The 8764-nt window shown below is 39.4% G+C and overlaps 1 pseudogene; it reads right to left on the bottom strand.

Annotated features, from left to right (window-relative positions):
- Positions 1-6556: 6556 nt before the first annotated feature.
- On the bottom strand, positions 6557-7650 carry LOC102481898 (corepressor interacting with RBPJ 1 pseudogene; annotated as a pseudogene).
- Between the last annotated feature and the right edge of the window lie 1114 nt (positions 7651-8764).

Here is an 8764-nt window from a genome sequence, read left to right as displayed (position 1 = left end):
ACCCAGTGGGAGTTTAAGCCACCGGGTCTGGGCCTTGAACCGTGGTCGACTACGTGGGAGTCCAGTGACATAGCCATTACGCTAACTGCTGGTCCCAGCTCTTCATTTATATTTTAACAGTAAGCTTCATTTAATGTGTTATATATTATTGTTCTGTGGACTCTCCTGCATGTTTTACATTTTTCCTAAGATTTAGCCTTTCTCTTAAAATTTATCTCGAGCTAGAATCCTTATTATGAAGTATTAATCTTAGCTATGCAAACGTCTGTTCTTCCATTTCCAGAAGTAGCCTGGGTAGATTACCCAATGTAAAAATTAAAATGAAGTGGCAAGCTAGGTGGGCCAACAAGTTGTATGGAGGTTAAAGTGGCTGGATCCAATATGACTGAGTAGTTGGAGTCCTGGTCTTGGCTTGAGAACAAGCCAGAAGCAAGTGCATGCTCAAAATCCTGAGAGAAGGGGTTGTGGCATGGCCAGCCCTCCTGGGGGAGGGTGAGTTCTCTCTCTCTCTCCAGTGAGCATGTGCACCTCATAGCAGACATACACACATACATACATATAAAAGAGAGGCTAGAGACGCCACTGTCTAAAATTTGATCTGGTAGAAGGCAGGCTGGTGGTACCAGAAGTCTGTCATGTCAGAAGACAAGTTTAGGAGAGGTTGGTTAAGTCGTGAGGATGGGCTGGGGCTATAGTCCAGGCAAAGTGTCATCTCCAAGAGAACAGAAGGATGAGTCAAAAATTCAAGTTTAGAATCCCATGGAGGGTCATGCAGCTATAGGTAACGAAATTGCACAACCAGGAGAATGTACATGTGTCTAACGAATCTACAGGAAAGGCTCTACGCACTAAGCCTTAGTAGTAGTCCCAGCAGCAGCACAATAATACCAATTGATAATGTAGTCATTGGGGGGAAATCATGTCTCCACAATGAATGGAAGGGTACATGATGGGTCATGCAGAATTGATACGCAGCTTTTGTTTTGTGCTCCTTGTTAGTTATTTAGATACTTCAGGTTCACCTACCCGGTCTGAACCTCTAAAGGGGTCAGCAGTAAGAAACGGCAATGGGAAGTGATGACAATGTTCAGTTAGTATCTGAGGAGCTTGACTGGTCAGTATTTGCTCAGAGGAGTGTGAGAGGAGGAAGCTGATGGCCACTTGGGTATAGTCATTCTATGTGAATTGGATTCTGCTACTCTCTGATCCTGAGTTAGCTGTCTACAAAATAAGCAGTAGAAAAAATAATCTGCTGACTCATAATGGACTATAAAAGATCATGGGGCAGAGATGATAAGAGTACAGGTATTCCTGCACTCAATCTCAGTGAAAAGGTACAGAAAATATTAAACTTACTATCAACTGCAAAATTATGAAAATAAACAGATAGTACTTCTTTTTAATTTATTTTCTTCACATTTTGGTTAAAAAATAATAGCTACAAGAGATGAACAGAGCAAATTCTAGAATTTTTGTTTTAGAAAGTTATTACTGCTGTGACCCTGCCATGTTATAGCAAGTATTTCTAGGAATGTGTCCTTTCTGTTGCTGGGTTGGCATATCTTATGTGACTAAGTATTTCCTTTTCGACCTTTCCTGATCATTTTCATCATAGTTACATGTTATTTAACTTTTGAGTGAAACCTGGAAAATCTTAGTTAAACCAGTTTTGAAAATGTTTTATTTTTTAGGAAGGCAAAAAATGATAGAACCAGAATGTGTTGGGCCGTGTTATCGGTAAGTTAAGTGAATGATAGGTCATGTTTAAAGGCAGTTGTTCTTCCTATGTATAGTATAAATATTAGAGGTTTTTTTTTATTAAAATTCTAGAATAAAGAAACAGTTCGCCTATAAAGCCACTAGAGATTAGTCTAAAACAAACCAGAGATATTACCCCTTTAGAGAAAATTTATAAGGAGTAAACAGCTTAGGTATATAGTATTACAGTTCATCTCTCTGATAGCAAAGTACTGCAGGAACTCTTCTACAGGGGATGTATTTTGGAAGAGACTTCTGGGATACATAAAAATCTTTCCTAGACCATTCTCATATGCCATTTGAATGCATTTTATTGTGAAAGCAGTTAATTTACTTTATAGTCACAGATGAGTTACAAGCTGTCCCTTGCAATTTAAATGATACTAATGGGGATGCCATTTATAGTAATTCTTCTCTATTTTCTCTAATTAAGAGATTCTTTGTGTTTTAATTGCATAATAAAAACATATCTTTGCTTTTATAACTTTTTTCACATGCCTTGTTTTCACCTTCAGTTTTGTTATTAATTTCAGCTCAACACACATAAAAAACATTGGTCTATTCAAAGAAAGTGGTTTTTGTAAAAAATTAATACATATGTATTACTAAATATGTGTTCCTCTCCCAAAATAATCACATAAATACTTGTTTCCATTGCTTTTTTCTTTAATGTTAGTCACAGGGCATGTATGCCCACTGAAGAGAGACAGAAAGAGGAAAAGTGAAAAATCGCCCCCTGGGGGGGATGACCACACTGTAATCCCTTCTCCTCCAGTCTCCTCTCATTATGGGCATGCATACACATGCATGTTCCAAGTGTGTTTTCTAGCCACCATGCCTGAGATTCAAACCCTGGGTTTGGCTATTTGGGATCCTAGTGCCATAACCAGCACACTTCTTGCTGGCCCTCCATTTGCAAATGTATTTCTTCCATGAGTGATAGAGAGAAAGAAATGGAGAGATAGACACTCCCAACAGGGTCTTCACACTGTGATCCACTCTAGTCTCAGGTAGCTCTGATCACTGATACCTAGTCCACTCAGGAAGCTTCTGGGATTTGAACTCAGTACCTTTCTTATGTGGGTCCAGTTGTGTTGCCACTGTGCCACCACTTGTTCTCCCTGCTTGCTTTTTTATTGTAACAAGACACACATCATATAACATTTATCATTTTAACTATTTTTTAAATGTATAATTTGGTCTTTGGTCTTTTTTTTTTTTTCACTGAATAAATGTGGAGCTGCTGGGTCATTCAAAAATTCACTTTTAGTAAGTCTTTTAATGCCATGCATTAGTTGATAAAATATGAATATAGGCATCTTAATATGTATTTAATTTTGATTCTCTTCACTTAAAAAGAGCTTTTATAAAAATTTTCTATTTATTTATTCATTCATTTAATCAGTACTTAAGAATCTCCTATCTTCCAGTTTATGTTGGTAAAAGATGAAAAGGAAAATTTCCCATCACCCAGTGATCTTACTTTTTGACTGTGCGTAAAAAGTTACACAAGAAGATAATCAGTTACTGGGTTGTCAGGAAAAGTCATAATGCATTTCTGCATAGAAAAATATGTCATGTCTTTTCCAGTGGCTCAATACATCATGGAAATGTTTAGAATGAAGAAAATGGGAATGGAAAATGACAGCTTAGAGTAAGGTTTGCCCAAACCTCCACGGAAGAGCAGGGCAGTTTCTTCTCAATCTGAAAGAATGAGAAGGCATTTCTCAGCTTAGGGCCTAGAGGAGAAGAGCATTCATGAGGACGAAGCACCAGGTACCACAGGGTGGCATTTGGAGCCACCAGGATGTCTGCAGGGAGTGGTAGTGGGCTTGCTGTGGTGGCGCTGGTGTGTCTGTGGCAAAGTGTGAATGACAAAGTTGGAATGCTGAGGGGAACTATGATGGTGGGCCTGATGTGTAGATATGCTCGTGTTTTCAAAGCATTGCCTGCCTTCAAGATGTTCTTCATTGTCATTTAGGTTGGGAGTTGGAGGAAAACAGCTTAGGTGTCCAAATAAGTTTGGAGAGTATTTGATAAAAACAAGATTGTTTTCTAGCTGTAGGACTTCTGAAAGGATCACTTTGCCACATGAATTCTGATTTTTCTTTGGGTTTGAAAGGACATGAACTGTTTTCCAACCCATTGACCATAGAACTATTGTTAACTCTTTCATCTCTCATTCGGAAGTGCTACTATAGGCCTCGGGATCCCATTAGAACACTTGATTCTTTTTCTTTTCTTTTTTTTTCTTTCTTAATTGCCAGAGGGCACATGTGTTAGTCAGAGAGAGACAGAGAAAGAGGGAGAGGGAGAAAGCATGCCCCAGTGGGGATGATCATGCCACCATTTCTTCTACTTCTTTTTCATTCCTATCAAGACTTTTGGACATGGACATACATGTGCTGGCATGTTTTTCATTTGAACTGCATTTGGCCATGTAGGATTGCCTCTCTCAGCCACTGAAGTATAAGGTCAGTTCAGAACACTCGATTCTTTTTTGTTTGCTTGTCTTTTTGTTTTTAGTTTGTATAGGCATATGTGCTCACTGGAAAGAGACAGAGATAGAAGATTGCAAGAAATCACCCCCCAGGGGGAAGGGTCACACAGAAATCCTGTCTCCGTTATTCCCCGCAGCTGGGCACATGTGTACATCCACTCAGTATGATTTTCAAGATGCCAGGTCCAAGACTTCAACCTCCAAGCCACCTGCTGACCCCACTTGATATTGAAGACTCTGAAATCAGTTTTCTCCTCATTCTCTATAAGGCTATGGATCCTTTCTGTTTTGAAAATATCTGAAAACCCTGATGATATTCAGTGGCTAAAATTAAGGAATCTAAGGACCCTATAGTGCATTAGGTAAACACTACTCAGAGGAAAGCCGGATCTCACAGGTGTGAACAGGATTTGGGTCCCAGCCAAGTGACTTGAAAAATATGCTGGGTGAGCATGAGTATTCAGGATCCTGATAGGGATGGAGAATTGGAAGAAAAAAGATTGCCGTATGACCAGGCCCTGGTAGCTCTCCTGTGGGCACATGTGTGGACCCTCTGGCATTAAACCAATCATTCATTCAATCAGTCAGTCAATCAAGGATTCTCAAGCCCAAACAAGTCACATCAAACAGAAAAAAAAAATATATATATATACACACACACACACACACACACATATATATATACACACACACATACATATTTTATATATGTACATATATATACATATACATATATATGCACACACATGTGTGTGTTTTAAATAAATATATATACATATACATAAATATATATGCATATGTATATATAAATATACACACATGTACACATACATACATATAAATATATATATAGTTTTTACTATAGGGAGCATGATCTCCCCTAAAGGTTGGGGAGTGAGAAATGACACCCCAAGTGGGGATGACCACAACATGATCCCTTCTCCTTCAATCTCCTCTGTGGATTCTGGGTATGCACTCTCACATACCCAGTGTGTTTTTCAAGCTGCCAGGTTCACAGGGACTTCATCCTTGTAGTGGGCCATATAGAATTTGATTTGCTATAGGGCAACATGTGCTTGCTGGAGAAAGAAAACAAGCAAGTGAGTAAGAATACATCCCCTCAGGTGGGATGACCACACCGTAGCCCCTTCTCCTCCATTCTCCTCCTGGGATTTTGGGCACTTAGGCACACATGCCCGGCATGAGTCTTAAGCTGCTGGGTCAGGGACTCAAACTGCAATTGGCTATGTGGGAGTTCAGCACCTTAACCATTATATCATCTGCTGCCTATCCCCCATCAGTTAGTTTTGTGTGTTTAACTTCATTTAAAATGAAATACGTGTGCTTTTTTTTGTGCATCTGTTTTTTTCATCATTATTTTTGAGATTCACTTTTTTGTTGTATCAAAAGCTAGTTCTTTTGCTGTTGTATAAAAACATCACATTGTCCATTGTCTTGTGTGTGTGTGTGTGTGTATGAGGTTTTTGATATAGGGTGCATGTGCTCACCAGGAGGACAGAGAGAGACAGAGAGGCAGAAAGCAAGCAATCAGCCCCCAGGGGGTATGGACGCACCACAATCCCTTCTCTTCCATTCTCCTTTTGGGATCTTGGGCATGCACACACACGCACCTGGCATGAGTTTAAGCCACCAGGCCTGGGACTTGAACCATGGCTGAATACATGGGAGTCCAGCGACATAGCCATTAAGCCAACTGCTGGTCCCTGTCCATTGTCCTTTTAATGAACATTTAGATGATTCCTAGATTTTGGCTACTGTAAACATGTTTAGGATTTAGGTTATTCAAGAAAGAAATGGGATAAAAAAAATAAAATGTCAAAAATTTGTTTTATTCACTCAGTCTCTAAAGTATGTATAAAATTTTAGAATGAGTTTTAGAAGAGAATAATTATTGGGTTGTCAGAAAAGTCATGACTTACTTTTCTATGAAAAAATGCATCATGACAACCCAGTATATAATTTCAACAAATACTTAAGTAGTTAAAATGTTTTTTAGATAAAGCTCTTTTTTTTTTTAAACTAGAAAGACAATAGTACATAAGTTAGCCCTTCCTAAAGGGATTCAGTAAAAAAGCAAAGATATTTTTACTCTCTGATAATTGTCACACATGTCTCTTATTTCTCTACTTCTTTGTTCACTTTCTGTCACCTTAGCATGTTTGTAAGCTCCTCGGTGTTCTCTGTACATGTTTTCTCTGTTTGTGTCTGTGCTATGATGCTTGGTGCCATCTCCTCTATTCCATTCTTCACTCAGACTTCACTGTGGCCATTTTCGCTCTATCTTTGCTTATAATTGTCATGACTTCTGCTTTGGTTTCTCCTGTCCTCTCTTCCCTGGTATAGCTTCTGCTACTCCCCTCGTTTCTCCCATATCCTTCCTTCTCTAGGCTATGATTATGGCTTCTGGACTTTTTGTCTGAATCAGAGTGGCTTCATTTGCTGTTCTCCCCAGAATACTTGTGTTTTCTTTTCTGAGACTTGTCCTCTTCAAAACTGCTGTGGTGGGTCCCTGAACAGTTGTGTCTCTTTCTTTGCTTCTTTTTTTTCCTTGTTGTCACTCTCATTGCTGCTCTCTGAAGTCTCATTAGTGGAAGAGGAGGAAGAAGAGGAGGAGAATTGTTTTTTATGTTTTTTGTGCTTACTTCTGCACTTCTGAAACTTTTTCTTTTTTCCATTTTTTTTTCTTCTCCTCAAGTATCCCATTTCCTGAGACATTTCTGTTTTTGTTTGGTTGGTAGTGACTTCAAAAATTCAACTTCTGGATCCTCCTCACCCTCACTTGCAACGTCCTCCTGTGATGGCTCATCTGCAGTTAAATTTCTCCCTAGTACCTTTCGTTTCAGGGCAAGCCCACTGTTCTTCATCTCTGCTATTAGCTCCAGGGGGTATATCAATGGCCCTGAGCCTTTAGTGGGAACTGAATTTGCATTGATTCCAGAAAGACTGAACAAAGGACATTCTCGATCTGTGTTGACATGGCCCCATTTGTGACATTTAATACACCTTACATTTTGAACCTGAACACCAAAAGGCTGATCTCTGATATTCATGTCATCTTTGGCATATTTTTCTACTGGGGCTCCTTTCTGCCATCCAAATTTATATTCGGTTTCTCCTGTTTCTTCTTTATCTTTTTTTCATCTTTTCACTCTTGGCAAGGCCTCATACATGAAATCAACGCCATACTTTACATGTTCATCTCCCATAAGAAGTTGTTAATCAATGATTCCTGTTCTTTAATTCTTAATTGCATTCATTCTTCTTGTTTCTTATCATATGATATTTTCTGTTCCACCATCATACTTTTTGATATTGGATTTGGAAGATGGATGAAAGTCCGTATCCATGAAGTTGGTGAAGAGCTTCTCCATCTTGTAGCTGGAGCTAGAGAAGGCAGTTGTAGATGTCAGTGATATAAACAAACTCTCAAAAAATATATTTATTAAACATCTGTTGTTCATGCTACATAAAATACAGAGATGAATAAAACTAACAAATTTATTATCTGGTAATGTTGATAAGGCTGGTATACAACTATGTATGTAATGCTAACCAGAACACGAGGAATGTTGTAAGAGTGTAACAGTGTAACACATCACTATAGGTACTGAGAGACGTTAACAGGATTATTTCTTAAGAAAGTGATTATGTCATCAACTAAAAAAGTGAAGTTGGGGGGGACCAGCAGTTAGCGTAATGGCTATGTCGCTGGACTCCCACGTAGTGGACTGTGGTTCACGTCCTGGACCCGGTGGCGCAAAACTCACGTTGGGCGCGTGTGCATGCGTGCCCAAGATCCCGAGAGGAGAATGGAGGAGAAGGGATTGCTGTGTGGCCATCCCCCCTGGGGAGTGATTTCTCACTTTCTGTCTCTCTGTCTCTCTCTGTCTGGCGAGCGCATGCGCCCTATAGCGAAAACCTCTCAAAAAAAAAAAAAAAGTGAAGTTGGGGAAAAAGAAGCTTGAGCAGGAAGATTATGAATTTGTTTCTATTATAAAGAGTGAAAAATAACAAGAATGAGGTGTTAGAAGGAGAACCTAGAAGAATGAGAACCAGATAAAAACGAGCCAGCAAGCTAGAAGTGAGAACGCCATTAGAACACTTTCTATTAGGTCATCAGGAAAGTCATGACTTATTTTTCTATGTAAAAAGGTATCATGACTTCCCCGACAACCCAATAAAAGGTTGACCTCTAATCAACCGATTTGAAGCTGAAGCTTTTAGCACAGTCCAGGAACATGAACCCCTTGGTGGATAGAATTCAGGGCGTCTGTGAACATGGACAGAAGAAAAATACCAGTTTATTTTCACTGTCTCACTGAAATGGAATATCTTATTTAAGAATATAGGCATTAAGTCTGACCCTGCGGGGCAATAGTTAAGAGAGCCAGATCCACATGGTACAGGTCCTAGCACCAGTGGCTCACAACACATGTCAGGCCTGTGTGTTTGCAAGCCCAGAATCCTGGCAGGATAGACAACTTG

The sequence above is a fragment of the Tupaia chinensis genome, unplaced genomic scaffold (genome assembly GCF_000334495.1).
Source record: "Tupaia chinensis unplaced genomic scaffold, TupChi_1.0 Scaffold000117_2, whole genome shotgun sequence".
Taxonomy (NCBI): Eukaryota; Metazoa; Chordata; class Mammalia; order Scandentia; family Tupaiidae; genus Tupaia; species Tupaia belangeri.
The sequence above is the reverse complement of the archived record's forward strand: the minus strand, read 5'-3'. Positions and strand labels throughout refer to the sequence as shown.